This window comes from Culex quinquefasciatus, chromosome 2 (assembly GCF_015732765.1).
Source record: "Culex quinquefasciatus strain JHB chromosome 2, VPISU_Cqui_1.0_pri_paternal, whole genome shotgun sequence".
Lineage (NCBI taxonomy): Eukaryota > Metazoa > Arthropoda > Insecta > Diptera > Culicidae > Culex > Culex quinquefasciatus.
This window is the reverse complement of record NC_051862.1, coordinates 78017817-78037194: the sequence shown is the minus strand read 5'-3', so window position 1 is coordinate 78037194 and position 19378 is coordinate 78017817. Positions and strand designations below refer to the sequence as shown.

The 19378-nt window shown below is 36.1% G+C and overlaps 1 protein-coding gene across 1 annotated transcript in view; it reads left to right on the top strand.

The window, feature by feature from the left end:
• The window catches only part of LOC6040056 (F-box only protein 25), a 36247-nt gene that overhangs the window by 8321 nt on the left and 8548 nt on the right, over window positions 1-19378 (top strand). The gene's annotated exons all lie outside the window — the stretch shown is intronic.

The following is a 19378-nucleotide window of genomic DNA, read 5'->3' as shown; positions in this document are numbered from 1 at the left end:
TATTGGCCGATGCACGAAGTGATTTGTTTACTTGTCCGCAAACGACAAAGCATACAAAATTGCTGCCGAATCTTTTCCGGGAAAGATCCGGCAGCAATTTGTATTGATTTGACGTTTGCTGAGGGTGCCAAAAAGTTTGGTTATGTTCTGCTTGCAAAAAAACAATGACAAAAATGCTATTTTGTGTCGTGGCGTCATCCCATCCCTGGTGGTTGATCCGAGAACTACATTTAAATTTAAACCAGCCGTAATATTCATGATTGATGGAATTAAGAAGGAGATTTACGTCTGTTTGCCAGTGATGAAACTAATCAAATTAGAATAATAAAAAAAATAGATTTGAGCAATATTTTAAAAGAAAAAAAGTTCAAGATAGTATGTCAGAGACATAACCGAAAGACATAGGACCAAACAATTATAATGAGATTGTTGATGTTTTTGGATTGCTAGTGAAATTTAGAACAAGATTATTTTATTTTGATTCATAGATTTTTCGGCAAAATTGTCATAAATGATCCCCAAGGTGAATCTTCCATGAGGGCACCGGCTATTCCAGGTTGTGGCCACTTCTGTCGAAATTGCCTTTTTCTTGTTCAGTATCAAAACCACGAATTTTGATACCCATATTGCCAAAAAACGTATGGTTCTGTAAAAGGCCCTCCGGACCCCGGGAGAACCTGCTTCGAGGGCACCGGCCACTCCAGTTTTTGGTCACCACTGTGGAAATGGCCGTTTTCATGTTCAGTATCAAAAACCATGAATTATGATACCCATATTGCCAAAACACGTATGATTCTGTAAAAGGCCCTCCGGGCCCCGGGGGAACCTGCTTCGAGGGCACCGGCCACTTCAGTTTCTGGCCACCACTGTCGAAATGGCCATGTTTCATGTTCAGTATCAGAAACCTCGAATTTTGATACCCATATTGCCAAAACACGTATGGTTCTTTAAAAGTCCCCCTGGGCCCCGGGGGAACCTGCTTTGAAATCACCGGCCGCTCCAGGTTTTGGCCACCACTGTCGAAATTGCCATTTTCATGTTCAGTATCAAAAACCATGAATTTTGATACCCATATTGCCACAACTCGTATGGTTCTTTAAAAGTCCCCCCGGGCCCCAGGGGAACCTACTTTGAAATTACCGGCCACTCCACGTTTTGGCCACTACTGTCGTAATGGCCATTTTCATGTTCAGTATCAGAAACCATGAATTTTGATACCCATATTGCCACAACTCGTATGATTCTTTAAAAGTCCCCCTGGGCAACGGGGGAAACTGCTTTGAGGTCACCGGCCACTCCAGGTTTTGGCCACTACTGTCGAAATTGCCATTTTCATGTTCAGTATCAAAAACCGTGAATTTTGATACCCATATTGCCAAAACACGTATGGTTCTTTAAAAGTCCCCCTGGGCCCCGGGGAAACCTGCTTTGAGATCACCGGCCGCTCCAGGTTTTGGCCACCACTTTCGAAATGGCCATTTTTCATGAGAACCGCCGCACCATAGCGACCTCCACCGGTCCGCTTGGTGCGGCTTTGTACGAATTTCCTCCTACTGCTGCTGATGGTTGGTGGTTCTTCCTTCTGGTTGCTGGTCCTTTTCTTCTATTGGCTGCTGCTGCTTTGTCCTCCGCGCCGGCCCGATGTGCACAGTTCCAGTGCTCGTTCCAATGTGACTTGCTTTTGCAAAAATTTCTGCTTAAATAGCGGCAGAGCCGGAGAACAGCACAAAAGGGGCGCGGCCTCGAATGCATACGCTCGCTCTGATGTGTCATCTGCCCGATATGAACTGAAAAATTACTCATTTTGATTGCATGTTTTAAGCGCTTTAACTATGTTTAGTCAAAGTTATTATGTAACAAAACGATAGCTTAAGTCTCGGGTGAGTTTTCAAAAAGCCGTAAGAGCCATTGTGACCTCTGACACTAGTTTTCGTTTTTCTCCAAAATGAAACAAAATTTCATGTATCTTTAGTTTGGGGCACTTGAAGAACGTGTAGATTAACAATCTCAAGCATTTTTGATATTGGTTTTCGTAAGTAGGTCGAATACCGATGCAAAAAGGACTCTGTTTATCAATGGCTCTTACGGCTTTTTGAAAACTAATCCGAGAAGTCTTCCCCTTTCGACTGGTGATTGAATCTTCTGGATTAATCGATTGGGAGAAAAGATATAAGCGTTTGAAATAGGGGAAATTCTCGTATGTTTGGCAGGTTAAGCACTCGCTCCTAATTCCATCCAATTTGCTCATTTTCACTATTTAATCAACTAATTTTGCAAAACTTTTTAAAGAATCTTGCTTGCTCACTTCCTATTGAGCTATTTATCACTCGATTTCAGTTGAAAACGCTTTTTATGAGCTGTAATCGAATGTCAATGTTCTGATATGGCAACATTAGAGGCACGCTGGAATTAGATGCTGTTCCCCTATGTCAATTTTTTTCGCACGCTTGTGGCGGTTTGGATCGAATTTCTGGAGGAATAGAAAAGGGCGGATAAGCATTTTGACTGTTTGAACTATTTTTCTATTTCTCAAGCTTCAGGTAACTTTTTCTCAAAATTCAGAGTTTGAAGCAATAGCTTGGAAGGCCAGCTTCCGTTTAACATAATAAGATTTGTAAAATAGTTGCCTATTGCCTGGGAAATAACAAAATAGTTGCAGCTGACAAAATGCTTATGCGCCCTTTTCAAATGTTGCTCCAGATTTCTGAATTGGCCCCCAATCGAGAAATTAAAAGTGAGAGTGTGTGCGTGCAACATGGAGTTAAACTTTTCGAAGTGCCATGGGAACATTCACAGCAACTGCACAGAAAGTTTAACTCCATGTTGCACACACTCTCATTTTTAATTTCTCGATATAGTAAGTAGAGACATAGTCCTATGTCAAAATACTTTCAGGCTTGATTGAACAAATCGCCACACATTCCCCAATCAATTTTATCAAACACCGTAGCCCCGGATATGTTTACTTTGGCCCCGTCACTATCTGGAACGATACGAATGAATCACACACCTGATCAGAGATCTAAAAAGTGAGGGCAATAAAACTCATAATCGTCGCGTCCCGCGCGTGTCGTCTACAAGTCGTTTCGTCAACAGAGAGAGACTCTTTCGCAAAACGACCGACCGACCGACCGACTTGAACGCGACGCAACTTGTCTGAACGCGGAAAAAGTTCTTTGTTCGACCGCTGGGCCTTTGCTCCAAGAGAGGTGGAGAACACTACCCTCTCCCCTCACCTTTCCACCCAACAACTGGAACGACCACCCTTCTCTTCTCATCAGAGGGGAAAAAACATCAACAAAAACACTTCTCGATTTGAGGGAGAGAAAGAGCGAGAGAGTGTGTGCGTGAAAAGAAGAGCGGGAGCGTAAAATTTTTATTTGAGAGAGCATTTTGTCTCAGTCAGCTGAGTTTGGGGGTTGTTTAGGAAAAGCTCACCTGCGAAGTTGATGTAATGTGATTGTATTGGTGCGGAATAGTAATAAGCGACGAAAACATATGATTGCTACATTTGATAGGGGAAAGAAGTCAAATTTTATACAAAGTTATCTAGAGTTTTTTGTTTTTGAAAAGGTCCAATAAACCAAATGTTCAGTTTTTGCTTTTTAGGTGTTTTTAATAACTCTGACTCAAGGCGGTTTCAAAAACACCCAAAAAGTAAAAACTGGAAATTTGGTTTATTGGACCTGTTGGACCTCCAGATATCAACTGCTATTATTGCTAACAAATATTGGGACCATCCATAAACCACACTGAGTGTGTGGGGGGTTGTATTGCAATTGTCCACGCTCCATACACTTTTTTTGTATGGACAATTATCCACGAGGGGCGGGGGGGTGGTTCAAGATTTCCAAAAAAGTGTCCACGTAGTTTATGGATGGTCCCTTTGGATTAACATAAATACACAATTTATTGATTTTGTTTAGTTCTTCTCAATGTGTTAAACAAACTTGATAAATAAACACACCATTCCAAGGCGTAATTATTTGAACAATAGTTTGACGAGAATGTGGTCAAACTTCAATAACAATCCAGACTCGATTATCCGAAGACCTTCGGATAATCGTGATTCGATTTTTGTTCCGATGTCCTATTTTTGATTGTCGAGCTAAAGTATGTTTGTTTTTTTCTCTACCTATTTTTTTAAAGTGACTTAAAATTTTAAAAACCAAGTGATGAAAAATTAATAAATAATGCGTTGGTTAATCTTATAGGCAATAAGCAAATCAAATTTGACTAAAATGGGGTCACAGATCTCGAATTTTATGTTAAAAGCAAGAAAATAAAAATATACGAAAAACATTTTTTTATGATGATGGTTGTCCGATTTGGTTGAAAAAAAAAACGTGTTTTCGAGTTCTGCGACTCCATTTGATTGGATTTAGAGCGTCCAATTTCCCGGGGTTACAGAATTCCCGGGAAACGGGAAATTTTCAACAAATTTCCCGGGAAATCCCGGGAATTCCCGGGAAATTTTAAATTTATCAAAAATTGTTCTGATCCTAATTTTGTTTAATATTTTGCAACAAAATAGTACAAATAGCAACTATAATGGTCAAAATAAGTGTTCAATTATTGCTTTGGTTACTTGTAAAAAAATACAACTTCAAGAAAATATAAAAAAAATTCTAAATATTTGTTAGAATTAGGTTAGAAAAAATAATTATTAGTATTTTGTATTGATAAGAAGTAGCTAGGTATAATTTTTGAAATCAAAGTGTTTGGAAAGTAAGTAAAATGAATCCATGCTCAAAAACGATGAAACTGCTTTTGAATACGTCTCTGTGACCAGTTTGAGAGAAAACGATAAAGAATAAAATTGATTCATTTCAATTCAATGGGTGTTTATTAGAAATTAACAGTTCTGCTCCAGGATGTTACATTTGCAATTCAGAGATTTGGAGAACCTTTCAACTGAGATCAATTCATAAGCCTTTACCGGGAGGGTACATTTTTCTATGTTTAGATTTTGATAGCTCTTTTAGGGATAAATATAAAATTGCGAATTTAGAATAATATGTTTTTCATGGCAAAACATTGAAATGAAAAAAAAATTAAAGAAAATATGTTTTTCATGGCAAATAATTTATTCAAAACAAATCTAACTGGTTTAATCTCATGAATAAATCGACAAGCATTGAATTTTATTCAAAAATCTGCATTTTTATGTAATCCCAACTCAAGTTTTCAAAGGTTTGGAGCGAGTATTTGAAATTTGTTTGCATTTTTGGGCACTTTTTATATAATATGAAGTAGTTTTTTTTTATTAAATCTTACGCCCTTGGTAGCTCAAAAAAAAATTTTCAATTTTTAACTATAATTAAAATGTACCTATTTAATTTAATTAACCTTTTTTCCCGCAAAAATCCTCTAAGAGACATTTAATGATACCAATTCATTTTTTTCCAATTTGGTCATGGTAAACAAAACGTAAAAAAATGATCTTGGGGAGAAGAGGTACCTTATTTTCAAATGATATAACACATTTTAGTTGTTTATTTTCATTTCATAATGTCGCAATTATTGTTGCACAACAAATAATCAAGATGTATTCCTAGTAGTGAATGCTTCAGTAATTAATATCATCTGAAGTAAATCTTCACATGAAATTTTTAGACGAACTGATAAGTTCAGTTAAAACAGTAAATTGAATTTGATAAAATCTGGAGCAACATTTGAAAGGGGCGGTACGACATTGCTCTTACGGCCTTTCATTACACGCGTTTAAATGGAATGAAAGGCCGTAAGAGCAATGTCGTACCACCCCTTTCAAATGTTGCTCTGGAAATAAAGTTTAGTGCATTATTTTTTTTGAAGTTTAAAAAAGTTTCAAAAAGTTAAGAAAATGTATACTTCCGCTTGAATTTCGGGAATTCCCGGGAAATTTAGAAATTTCCCGGGAAACGGAAAATATTTTTTTTCGGGAAATCCCGGGAATTCCCGGGAAATTTTTTCCCGGGACGGGAAATTGGACGCTCTAGATTGGATTATTACATAAACATAAAATTACCAAATATTGGATTTAAAATTTCCAAATACAGTCCAGACTCGATTATCCGAAGGCCTCGGAAAAATTTCACTTCGGATAATCGAATCACGAAAAAAAAATTGTATCTTTTTTTAATGGTTGAGTTAAAGACCCATAAACTATTCTAAAACGATTTAGAATTTTAAAATCCAAGATGGCGACCAAAATGGCGGCGATAAAAGATTTAAAAATGCATTTTTAAATTTAATAGGCAATCAAACATTTGAATTTGACTAAAATGAGGTTGCAGAACTCAAATTAGATGTTAAAAGTAAGAAAATAAAAAATATGAAAAAAAATTACTCGCGGACAGCGTGAAATCCGTGAAATTCGTGAAATTTTGCTTTTTCCGCGAAATCCCGTGAAATTGTATGTTTGTGTAAAACTGTAACGATATTTCTTAAAATAATTTAACAAACTCAAATAGGAATACAAATAATCTCAGTAATTACTGCAAAGTTAAGCGGTTTAATTACTAATATAGGGTTAGTGATTTTTGAAGATTTTGTGTACGGCTTAAACTTCGTGAAATTTATCAATTTTCTCAAATATTTTTTTTTAAATAACAGTTTAATAAATATTTGATCCATAAAAACTATTTAAGTACATTTTATTATTTTTCAATTGAAAAGCTTGATATGAACCATTTGAAGAATTGCTCAGTTTTTTTCAGTTTTTTTAGAAACTATCTAAATTTAGTGATATTTCATATTGTTTCGATAGAAATTCAAACAATCCAGCTTTGTTTTAATTCGAAATAAAATGAAGATTTTTTTTTATTTTTCAAATTAGGCCGTTGCAAATATTTTTTGAAGTTTATGTCGCTCGGCTCTGACCCAAAGTCGAGCGTGAGGGGCAAAAAAAATAATAACTGAAATTACAAGCCTAGGTTTCAACATATGGATGAAAAAAGTGTTTTAAAATGCATTTTACAGGCGTACAGTTGCTTTCCAATCATTAGTTTTGAGAATATCGAGGTATTGAGGGATTTTTTTTCGCAAAAAAAAACAACTTTTCGTGGGACTGTACATTTGTATTTCATGAAAATTTAAAATGTTTTCAAAGGAGTTCAAACATGCTGAATATGATTACGCGGAAAAATGCATTTTAACTGGTTTTGAGTTGATTAAACTTTAAGTTTCATTAAAATTTGGAAGTTTTTCGAAAAAATATTTTTTCCCCCTGATTATTCAGGCTAATTTTGAAGGGGGGGGGGGGGAGGTGGGGCGACATAAACTTTGAAAAATATTTGCAACGGCCTTACCTTTTAAAAACATTTCAGATTTTTTTCTGAGTTCGGTTTATTTTTGATATTTGATTGTTTGGGTGGATGATTCCCGTGAAAGATAAAAAAAATCGCTTTTCTTTGTTTCCTGTTCTCCTTTTGAATTAAAAATTTCGATTTCGTTACAAATCATATTATTTTTGCCTATTGATTTTAAATTAAGTTTATGGTAAGTGAGAGGAAAACTTTAAAAAATATTTTCAATAGGCTTACTGTCGCAGAAAATTCAAATAATTTTACTCATTTTGGCTGAACAAGATTAGTTAATCTTGCTTTGATATGAAATTTAATAAAATGCAAATCAGCGAAAACTTTTTATCTTTACTAGTCGAATATTAAAAAAACAGTTCAGTTAATGAGAAAATGCACACCCAACATTTTGTTTCAAATAATATAAAGTGCTTATCCATAAATCAAGTGGAAACTTTTTTGAAAATTAGGAGAATTTTGTTTTTGTGTCACGTTCAAATGAAGTGAAGTTTGTTTTTAGTTTATTGAAGAATAATATATAATGAAGCATAACAAGTAGTTTCTGTGATTTAAACATAAGATTTTCAGAGTTTTTTTTTTAACATTTTTCACGTTCCGCGAAATTTGCATGAAAATTGGTGTTTTGAAATTGAGGTCCTTGTGAAATTTGCAATTTTCAAGCGTGAAAAATTACTAAGCCTAAATCTTCTATCTATATCTTCTTCTATATATATATATAAAATTTCGACGGTTTTGTTCGAACGCGAATCAGTTCAATACGGAGCGTCGGATCGAGGTGCTTTTTTTTGCGTTGGGTTCGTATAAGCCCAAGGAAGGTTCTTACGCCAAAAAGTTACAACTTTGGCCACTCTGGAACAGATTCCGAAAAATGTGCAGATTGTATGGGAAAAGTTACGTAAAATCAAATTTAGATCACAGGAGGCTAGAGAAGCAAAAACGCTTGTATTACATAAAATCTCATAGAATAATGCAACTTGTATTTTTCACCCAGGCTTTTTATACGCAGCTGGATTACTCCCTTTTTTGCTGTGTTCGCAAATGTTATACCCGTATACCGGAGCAAAAAAATAAAAATTCCCGGGATTCGGGAATTCCTGGCTTTGGAAAAAAAAATCCCGGGAATCCCCGGGATGGACGCACTACTTTTTTGCCAACAGACAAAACACTAAATTCGTATGTTCAAATACAACAACAACAACAAACAGTTTCATCTTTTTTGAAAGTGTTTGTCCGAACAGTTGGCATGTAAGGTTCCGACCTAAACTTGCCCTACTTTGTCTCGCCAGGATCAGGGTTACGAGGACACCGATTGCTCTAAAAATTCAAACCTGACACAAGCAGGAAGCATCATACAAACACCGGAAAGCAGCACTAGCAGTCTCCCAGTCGCCTGGGAAAAGCCACACTAACACACACACACATTTTAAGGCTATACCTTTATTCCTGGAAGCCGGAAACTGGGTCAATCCACACTAAACTGGGTTAGCATCGAAGGGACGCGTTTTAAGAGAAAATCGATTGTTTTGCTACATGTTTACTACGCGCGTAGTAATTTCACCCCAAGGTCACGCAGCAAGGCAACCTGTTTGAATTTCGACATTGTTTTGTGTTGCAACAGTGGAAAATGTTGGGGGATATATTTTGAAAGGGCCGTTTCCGAAGTTGTGAAATTAGTTAGCACATTAATGAGCTTGTTGTAACAACAATGGCGGCACAAACCAATAAAATAATTCAAGTGTTTTTGTCTAAAGCGCCAGCGTGTACAAGGTTTGCCTTCGTTTTTTGCCAGCTTTTTGTACTGGAGATTGGGGTAAATTGTTTGTAACTTTAAACCATAGAATGAAACTAGATCCATGTTGCTTCATATATAGACTGATTAAAGCAATACTACGTTTTATTTATTGTAATAACAGTTACTCTCGATTTCCCCTATAAAAAAATGGCAACTCGTTCACGTTTAAGATAACAATCCGAAAGAGTTGTGTGGCGCTATTACTGGTGGAAAACGTTTATTTTTTTTGTTATTGCAATTTTGCCCATGTGGAAACATGGCATGACCATGAGAGTTGGCTTTGGGATTGCACTCTGGCAGGCCTAGTAAGCCAGCAAGCCGGCTAATAATCCATGGTGAACGATCGCCAAAGCGAGAAGAACGACCGTGTTGTACCAGCAGCAGCAGTGCCGCGGGGATTGGATCGTTCACCTTTGGGGCGATGTTTGCTTCTATTTTGAAATTTTAACGGCCGACGACGACGGGGCTAAATTAAGCAGGCTGTGGCGTTGCATTTAGTGGATGACATTTGGTGGAGCATGTTATGTTGGGATGTGTCTTAGAACATAACTAGGCCATTTTAAATATCTTTCAAAGGTCTTGTGTTTAAAATTTTCAACTATATATCATGACACCATCTAGAAAAAAAAACAATTTTCACATTCAAATGAGTTAAATTGTAAGAAATCAAATTTCTTACAAGAATCTGAGTGTAGTGAGTTCAGTCATGTAATAAATGAGGTTTTCATGTTTTCTGGAAACTGCTACTTACGACCAAAATTCTAGCAGACACTTACATTCGATTGCTAATATTCAGCTAAGCCGCTTAGTAGTCGGTACAAATCAATATATCCCCACGGAATGATGCACACATGCAGCCGGACCCACCCCCATTGCATAACTTCGCTGGTCGCATCAAAGGAGGGGGTAGGTGAACGCCTTTCGCGTGCACAGTGGTCGGAAACGCAAATTTAGCAGGAATAATTTATTTCCGCTTCAGGGATACATTTTCGAGCTTCGGTGTCTAAGAAGCATTTGTTAAAAACGAAATTCTACATCTTTTGGTCAAAACGATATTAGGGTGGCCCAACAATTTCTAATATTTTCAAAAACTATCTTCGCTTCTAGATGAGATAGAGGTATACTTTCTTCGACAGTATTGTAGTACTAGCCATTTCAAACAACTTTGTCGAAGACACCAAATCTGTATCTCTTAATCTGATCATTTTACAGCATTTTATATGAAAAGCAGTAGGGTGGCCCATCAAAAAAGTGTTTTTATTGCGTATCTTTTTTGTATTATTTTTAGCAATTTTGGTGTCTTCGGGACATATTTAGAGCATAAAAATACGCGTCTTTTGAAATGTCAACGAAGTCGCTAGGTCATTTTAAAAAGTTACAGCGTTTTTAAGTTTTTAATAGGCCTTTTTCAAATGTTTGTATCTTTTCGAGGGGACACAAAAATACGCTCCACGGTGCATCTGAAAGCTCAAAACTTCTTCTTTAATATGAATATAACATCTCAAAAGGGTTTTTCTTAAACCCAAGTTACAGCGATTTAAAAATGGTCATTTTATGAGATTTTGTACCATGCTCTATGAGAAAATTTACATGAATATCGCATTAATCAGTATCAAAACTGCTCTTAGTGAGCTAAAATGCAGGTAAAATTGGTTTGTGGACAAACGTGGTCGAACCTGGTTTTTATGGCAACTAGGGTGGTCTTAGATGACCTAGGGTGGTTCATATTCGTTCACTCTTATAAGATATGATTTTTTTTTGAATTCGCATAGAAAGAAAAATAAAAAAAAAATTTAAACAAAATTCAAATACATAACTTGTTTTAAATAGTAAAGCACCTGAGGATATGATATCTGATTAGGGTGGCTCAAATTAATTAGAAAATAAAAAGATTAAAGATTAAAGATTTTATTCGTTAGAAAATGTATTTTAACATATTATTATTCCTCTACGTTTTGGTAACCCGTCTTTAATTTGTATTTTTTTTAATAGAATAAAACTTTCCATGCATTTACTGTGTTAAAGGGTGCCATTTGCTTCATACAATTTTGCCCATACAAAATGGGAATGTGAATATTCGTAAACATGATACATTTTCTTATCGATTTAGCGTCTTGAAAAAGTTGTAGGTTATGATTTGAACCCTTAAAATAGTTTCAGGGAAAAATGCACACTTTAGAAATTGATATTAAAGTTGATTTCCCAAAACTCATATTTTATTTCTGAAAATTTGTTTTATTTGTTAGGAAACATCTTCTAGGCTAGTGTTCAGGTTTTGTTGTAAAACTTGGTACTAAATTTGTTTGATTAAATGCACCGTTATCATTGTTTGCATTTTTAGGTAAAAAGATATAAATTGGAAAAGGATCCGCGTATTGGCATACAAATTATACAAAATGACTCCTTTTGTCAAAGAAAATGCATGGAAAGTTTTATCCTATTAAAAAAATACAAATAAAAAACGATGTACCAAAACGTAGAGGAATAATAATATGTTAAAATACATTTTCTAACGTATAAAATCTTTAATCTTTTTATTTTCTAATTTATTTGAGCCACCCTAATCAGATATCATATCCTCAGCTGCTCTACTATTTAAAACAAGTTATGTATTTGAATTTTGTTTAAATGTTTTTTTTTTATTTTTCTTTCTATGCGAATTCAAAAAAAAATCATATCTTATAAGAGTGAACGAATATGAACCACCCTAGGTCATCTAAGACCACCCTAGTTGCCATAAAAACCAGGTTCGACCACGTTTGTCCACAAACCAATTTTACCTGCATTTTAGCTCACTAAGAGCAGTTTTGATACTGATTAATGCGATATTCATGTAAATTTTCTCATAGAGCATGGTACAAAATCTCATAAAATGACCATTTTTAAATCGCTGTAACTTGGGTTTAAGAAAAACCCTTTTGAGATGTTATATTCATATTAAAGAAGAAGTTTTGAGCTTTCAGATGCACCGCGGAGCGTATTTTTTTGTGTCCCCCTCGAAAAGATACAAACATTTGAAAAAGGCCTATTAAAAACTTTAAAAACGCTGTAACTTTTTACCAAAATGACCTAGCGACTTCGTTGACATTTCAAAAGACGCGTATTTTTATGCTCTAAATATGTCCCCAAGACACCAAAATTGCTAAAAATAATACAAAAAAGATACGCAATAAAAACACTTTTTTGATGGGCCACCCTACTGCTCTTTATATAAAATGCTGTAGAATGATCAGATTAAGAGATTAGCGTGTCCCAAAAAAACACGAAGTCGAGGAATTCAATGTGCTCAGTTCTCAAATGATAGAAAATCATGTTAGAAACAACTCTCTCATACATGAAAACTTTCGGAAAAATTGTTTACCACGTTCCCTGGGCATTTTTTTGAAAAAAGTCAGTTTTTTCGACAATTTCACAAAATCTGCTTAGAAAAATGGAAAATTTTAAAATTTCAAATAGCCTATACCATTAAATGATGGTCTGTGGTCCAATAAACAAGTTATTGTATCGATTTGGCCTTTTAAAACCTTGTTTTCACTTTCCCGGTAGCTTTTATGTCGAAAAATACGAGTTTTGCTTTACTTTTTTCAATCTTTTCCTCGGTATTGAACACAAAAATTTCCTCATATGTGAAAATACATGCATCTTGTAGGAAATTTTCCGCCGAAGATTTTCGTCTAAGCAACTTTGAAGTTTCATCAACTCTGAGCTGAGATATTCCAGTTTTTGTGATGAAAGAATATTGAATATTTGAAAATGTTGATATTAATCATCATTGGCATACAATATTAAGGATAATTTAAGCCTAATTGGAAGTGAGGCTGTATCGCATCTGTTTTTAAACATGATTGGTTCATCCTTCAATACTAAGGTCCACCTGGTTTTGTTTTCTCATGGCACACTACGTGCTAAATGAATGAATTACTTTTAGCAAATAACTCATATTTAGAGCATTTGGCATTTAAACCAATCGATGCACGTTTGCTGTGTTTCCATGGATACAAATAAACAAATAACAAATATAAGGTTCAATTGTACGCATTTCCGTGATCTGAACCACAACGTAACGTTTACACTCCTTCTTATAACTCCTGTTGATAAATCCGATGTTCAGGTAAATTAAAAATATCACTAATATTTGGAATTTATTCTATAGGGATCCATCCATTAATCACGTAGACATTTTTTTAAATCTCAGCTCCTCCTTCTCATGGTCAATTGTCCATAAAAAAACTTTTGGTTGGAGCGTGGACAATTGCCAACCCCGTACAATCGAACCATATATTTCGATGCCTCTGTGCTCTTGTACTAAGCTTACTGGTTTTCCTATCTAGATAGCATAAGAGAGCACAGATGCATCGATTTGTTATTTGTTTATTTGTATCCATGGAAACACAGCAAACGTGCATCGATTGGTTTAAATGCAAAATGCTCTAAATATGAGTTATTTGCTAAAAGTAATTCATTCATTTAGCACGTAGTGTGCCATGAGAAAACAACACCAGGTGGCCCTTAGTATTGAAGGATGAACCAATCATGTTTAAAAACAGATGCGATACAGCCGCACTTCAAATTAGGCTTAAATTATCCCTAATATTGTATGCCAATGATGATTAATATCAACATTTTCAAATATTCAATATTCTTTCTTCACAAAAACTGGAATATCTCAGCTCAGAGTTGATGAAACTTCAAAGTTGCTTAGACGAAAATCTTCGGCGGAAAATTTCCTACAAGATGCATGTATTTTCACATATGAGGAAATTTTTGTGTTCAATACCGAGGAAAATATTGAAAAAGTAAAGCAAAAACTCGTATTTTTCGACATAAAAGCTACCGGGAAAGTGAAAAAGGTTTTAAAAGGCCAAATCGATACAATAACTTGTTTATTGGACCACAGACCATCATTTAATGGTATAGGCTATTTGAAATTTTAAAATTTTCCATTTTTCTAAGCAGATTTTGTGAAATTGTCGAAAAAACTGACTTTTTTCAAAAAAATGCCCAGGGAACGTGGTAAACGATTTTTCCGAAAGTTTTCATGTATGAGAGAGTTGTTTCTAACATGATTTTCTATCATTTGAGAACTGAGCACATTGAATTCCTTGACTTCGTGTTTTTTTGGGACACGCTATTAAGAGATACAGATTTGGTGTCTTCGACAAAGTTGTTTGAAATGGCTAGTACTACAATACTGTCGAAGAAAGTATACCTCTATCTCATCTAGAAGCGAAGATAGTTTTTTAAAATATTAGAAATTGTTGGGCCACCCTAATATCGTTTTGACCAAAAGATGTAGAATTTCGTTTTTAACAAATGCTTCTTAGACACCGAAGCTCGAAAATGTATCCCTGAAGCGGAAATAAATTATTCCTGCTAAATTTGCGTTTCCGACCACTGTGGCGTGGAGGGAGCTTTTTCCGGTCTGTGGCGCTTCTGCTGCTAGGCTGAACTAGGTGCCGGTTGAGCGCCTCGTCAGATAATCCTGACCGTGCACACAGAGCACTGTAAGGCATGCCGAAGTCAATAAAAAAAACTTTACTTAATCCACCTTTAGGTGGTTGGTGCCTTCCTCACAATCATAAAATAAAGACACTACACATCCTCAAAAAAGTGTATAAATAACACTTATTTTTTTATCAAATTATCTTAGATCCGGCCTCAAAAAAGTGTATCAAAACCACTAAAGTACTTATGTCTTTTGATAGGGTTGTCAGATCTTCAATCTTTTGGGCTTGTTGGAAAGGTCTTTTGATTGGCCAAACGATGAGTCGCATGATAGATCCGGACAAATTTTTCATCAAAATATTTGAGATCCGGCTTCAAAAAAGTATATAAATAACACTTAAGTGCTCATAACTTTTGATGGGGTTGTCAGATCTTCAATATTTTTAACGCGTTGGAAAGGTCTTTCAAATACCTTTCTAATAATATATAGCATGACGGAGTTTCTTGCAAAAACCACCCTTTTTACAATCTTCCGAAGTTTAGTTAAAATCGTTTTTTTAGCATAACTTTTGAAGTACATATTTTTCGGTGCACGGACTCACATCCAGACACACGCACAGACATTTGTTCAGAATTTGATTCTGAGTCGATAGGTATACGTGAAGGTGGTTCTACGAGGTCAAATAAAGAAGTTCATTTTTCGAGTGATTTTAAAGTCTTTCCTCATTGACGTGAGGAAGGCAAAAATGTTCGTTCTGCACTGTTGGCTCAGAAAAGCTGCCGCCTAATGAGACTCTGCTATGAGCGACTCGTGGATGGTAAATTACGAAAACATTTTTCCGGCCAAGGTTAGTTTTTTGATCAACGTTTTATGATAAAAGTATTGGCAATTTTAAATTAATTTTAGGCCAATGCAAATTTAATTTTCATGGTAATTTTTGTCAGACTTCTTTTTCCAAAATTGTTGTTTTCTCGAGCCCAATTCTGAAATACCGTAATCTGGGGTGAATCGGGACTACAGTCTGAATAGGGACAGCATTTTTTAGAGCACTTAGAGCTTTTAAATTTGGAAATAGATGTACACATTTTGTTGGCCTGAGTCTATTCTAACCGAAACCAACCAGAAAATCAAAATATTGTGCTCCAACATGGTTAAAAATGCTGTTCCAATTCGCCCCATGTGTCCCGATTGACCCCAGTTTACGGTAATCTAGATTTTAAAATAATCTCATTCTTTTGTAAATCCTTTCAAAAGCAATGCTTCTGGTGAACACGTGGCAGAGCATTCACTCAAGTTTTGGCTCAGAAACATACTTTAAAGTAATAAAATTATTATTTTTGATGTTCCTGTAACAATTTGAACTATTCTAAATAACGTAACATGATGATTTTGTAATAATAATGCAATCGATGCTTCCCCACGTGTTCACCGTCTGACATGGGGCGTCGTAATTTTCAGCTAGCCGTCATAGCATACTAAGGACAATGCGTACATTTGAAGGGTGAATCGTTGATTCTGGAGACAACGGACGTCGATCCAATGCGCACCTTGGGGACAGAATGGACAACCCTAATTCCTTCTGGAATTTTTTCATTGTACCAACCCCTAAACACCTGTCTTTATTCCGAGTGAATCCATGTTGTCCCAAGACCTGTAGGAACGATAGTCATAGTAATTTACATGTAAACTTTGAACCGCTGGGTACAGGTCAATTCTCAACCAAATGGGCTGATATTTGGCATGAGAGTCCCTATGGGTATCCTCTACTAGGGGAACCTCGGTTTGCCTGATTCTGAGAACTTTTTTGTTTGGATGAAACACCCTAATATATAACCTTTTGATTTTTTTCTTCTGAATCTGCAAATACATAATCGATTCTTGCGCTTTTTAAGAAGCAAAATTGTACTTCAAAATATTTCCAAATCTTAATTCGCACTGAGTGATTTTTCAAAAGTTGCACAAACTTGTCATTATTCAAATTGATGGATATGAACATGAACCCATCGATTTTCATCGACTTTTCTGAAGAAAAATCCTATAAAATTGAAAAAAAAATCTTCAAAAAAAAAGTTGCTAGAGATCCCACGACGAAAAATTTCGCCGGACCCCGCAAAATGTCGGAAAAGAGCCCTTCTTTCATGGTGCCAAATTTCAGACCTGCCGAATTTTTTTATCTTAATGTTCTCGGAAAAATTCATAGCAAATTTTCTAAACTTTAGAAAAAATATTTTTTAGAAATGGACACTCATGGTCACTATTTTTGAACATCAAAAAACTGCAAATATTTCGCTAAAATCAAACTTTCGGTGGCTATATTTTGAAAACGGGCCCTTTATCTAAAAATCTGTAAATTTCGATTGCAAATAAATCTTACATAAAAAATTAGGCACATTTTTGTTGTATGCAGGGATGGAATAATCGCAAAAAAAGTCAAAGTAGTTATGTCACAGACATAACCGGAACGGCGTAGACTACGTACTAAGTTTTGTTATGTGGACATAGAGTTTTCCATATCGTAATTTTGAAGAATTATCTAGATACTTGAAATACATTAACGGAATAAGATCGTGGGAGATGGACTTTCCGACAAGACAGAACATGTACACTCTTAGGCCAGTAAACTCAATCGGACCGTGTACGTACCGGTTGTTGAAACGGAATTCGTATACGATTCGAATTGAATTCCAATTGAGTTGTCTTTTACTAGAAAGAGATGGGAAATCTAATGCGAACAAAACCGCAGCTGTCATGTAAACATACTTTGAATGTGTAGGTAAATCTTTGACTGAAAGCCTTATTCAAACAACAACTTTGAATGGAGGAAGGAAAGAGAAGAACGAAAAACGTTTTGTTTCGCGAAACGACTGAATGTTTGGTAGCAGAATGAGGGGGAGGGAGAGGGGTTGGGGCGAGAACAGCCTCAGAAAGCTGTGCAATCAGTCACCCCCGAATACCAACATTTGTTCCTGAAAGGCATTTCACCGACTCATCCCGGGTGAGACGAGAGACGGGGAGTGAGTGCAACTCCGAGGAGTTGTGAGTCCTCAACTGTTCGGCGAGAAGACAACGGGCGCGCGCTTTTGTATTGTTGCCGACCCGTCCCGGTCCTCAGAAGACCCAAACGGTCCGGCCATCGAGAGGCAAATGACTGACGAGAAGACGATGCGCGCTTCTTTTGCAGTTGTGGTCCCTCTCTCTCCTGCTGCTGCTGCTGCTGCCGGTCCGACGTCTGAGACGTGAATGATTTTCTGAAGACTGGCACACTTTCTTATATATGTTTTCGGCTCGCTACTTCCCCTCCTTTTTCGCGACCGAAAAAAGGAGGGATGTCGATGTTCTTGGTATTTAGAAGAATTTTCCGGGCAAAAAATCATAGAAATTGGAAGCTTAACACTGCTAAACCATGCTGGAAAAATTTGAGCATCGTGGTATAAAAACAGCTTAAGTTATTTGCAAAACTTTAAATTGTTGTGTTTTCATCTAATTTTCATTAAACTTTCATTATGATTTTTATTGTTATTGTAAGTGTTGAGGTATACAATGTTTGCCATAATTTACATTATTCTGTAGATAGATTAGTCCAAAAACATCAAAAATGCATCTTTAATTAAATTTTCTGCAGAAAGCGTGGTCGAGGCAAAATGCATCGCTGTGAAGCTCCTTTGTAAAACAGCGGTGTCATCTAGTGGTGACTAGTGAAAACTGCTTGTACCCGGTGCATTTTGCCCCATGTTGTGGTGCATTTTGCCCTGTTGTTATAGTGCATTTTGCCCCAATGTTGCGGTGCATATTGCCTCGCATGATTGTTTGAAATGAATCAATTTTTTTTTGAAATTTGATATTTTCGAACAATTTTGAGATTTGTTAAGACTTTTTTTTCACATGGATGACGAAGAATAATAGTTGTTTCAGAACATCGAACAAAATTCTTCCACAGTAATGCTGTAATGGTTGAGAAATCACAGTTTTCCCTTAGGGGGTGCATATTACCCCCTCTCAACCTACTTGACATTCCCGTCCGTGAGTGGGAAGCGCTCATTTTGCTTGCAAAATCTCTGCATTTTGAAAGCATTTTAAAATATTGAGTTGTTTCAATAGTAAAACTATTTTGCCAACATCGAAAATTTAATAGCAAATTGCTGAATAATGTTGCAGGCCAAGGGCAAATGATACTGATGATACCTCTTCAGTTGACGCTCAGGCGAGGAACATCCTGGAAGGAGCGTCACTGACTACGTCCGTAGTCCTGTTAGATCATTCTTGATCAAGACAGTATAGCTCTGGTTCCTTGCAAGTGTCCTATTTTCTTACCTCCACGTTGGCTTGGTTTTCATGATGACCTTGCTGGTGGCCTGTGGAAACGGATCGTAAACCTTTGACCAGCGAGGGTCAGAGTCGAGACGGCTAGAAGAAAGGGGCGCGTCAATGTGGGAAAGGGAAGTAATTTGTGATTGTAGACGGTATTGTTTTGATTCGCAGTATGTTGAGTCAACTGCTGTGGATGTACCTGAAACGTCGCACAACGGGGTTTCTCTTCTTTCCATTTCAGCTACCACCTATCTTCTGTTTATTTTGTTTCACTAATTTTCTACCGCGGCTTCTGTTCACTATCCTCTATTTGATTTCGATTTTACTCATTTGATTCTCTTATTTCTCAACGCTTTTCCACTCTATTTTACCAATTGATGCTGCTGTAACAAACTGTCTGCTTTCCCTTAATTTGGCAGCGATGTCAAATTTTGTTTATCATGTGTCTTTTCTTTATTTATCTATTTGAATACTTTCTCATCTTCCCTGTAAATTGCCCTCAATACAATCTAAGCTTCTTTGTTACCT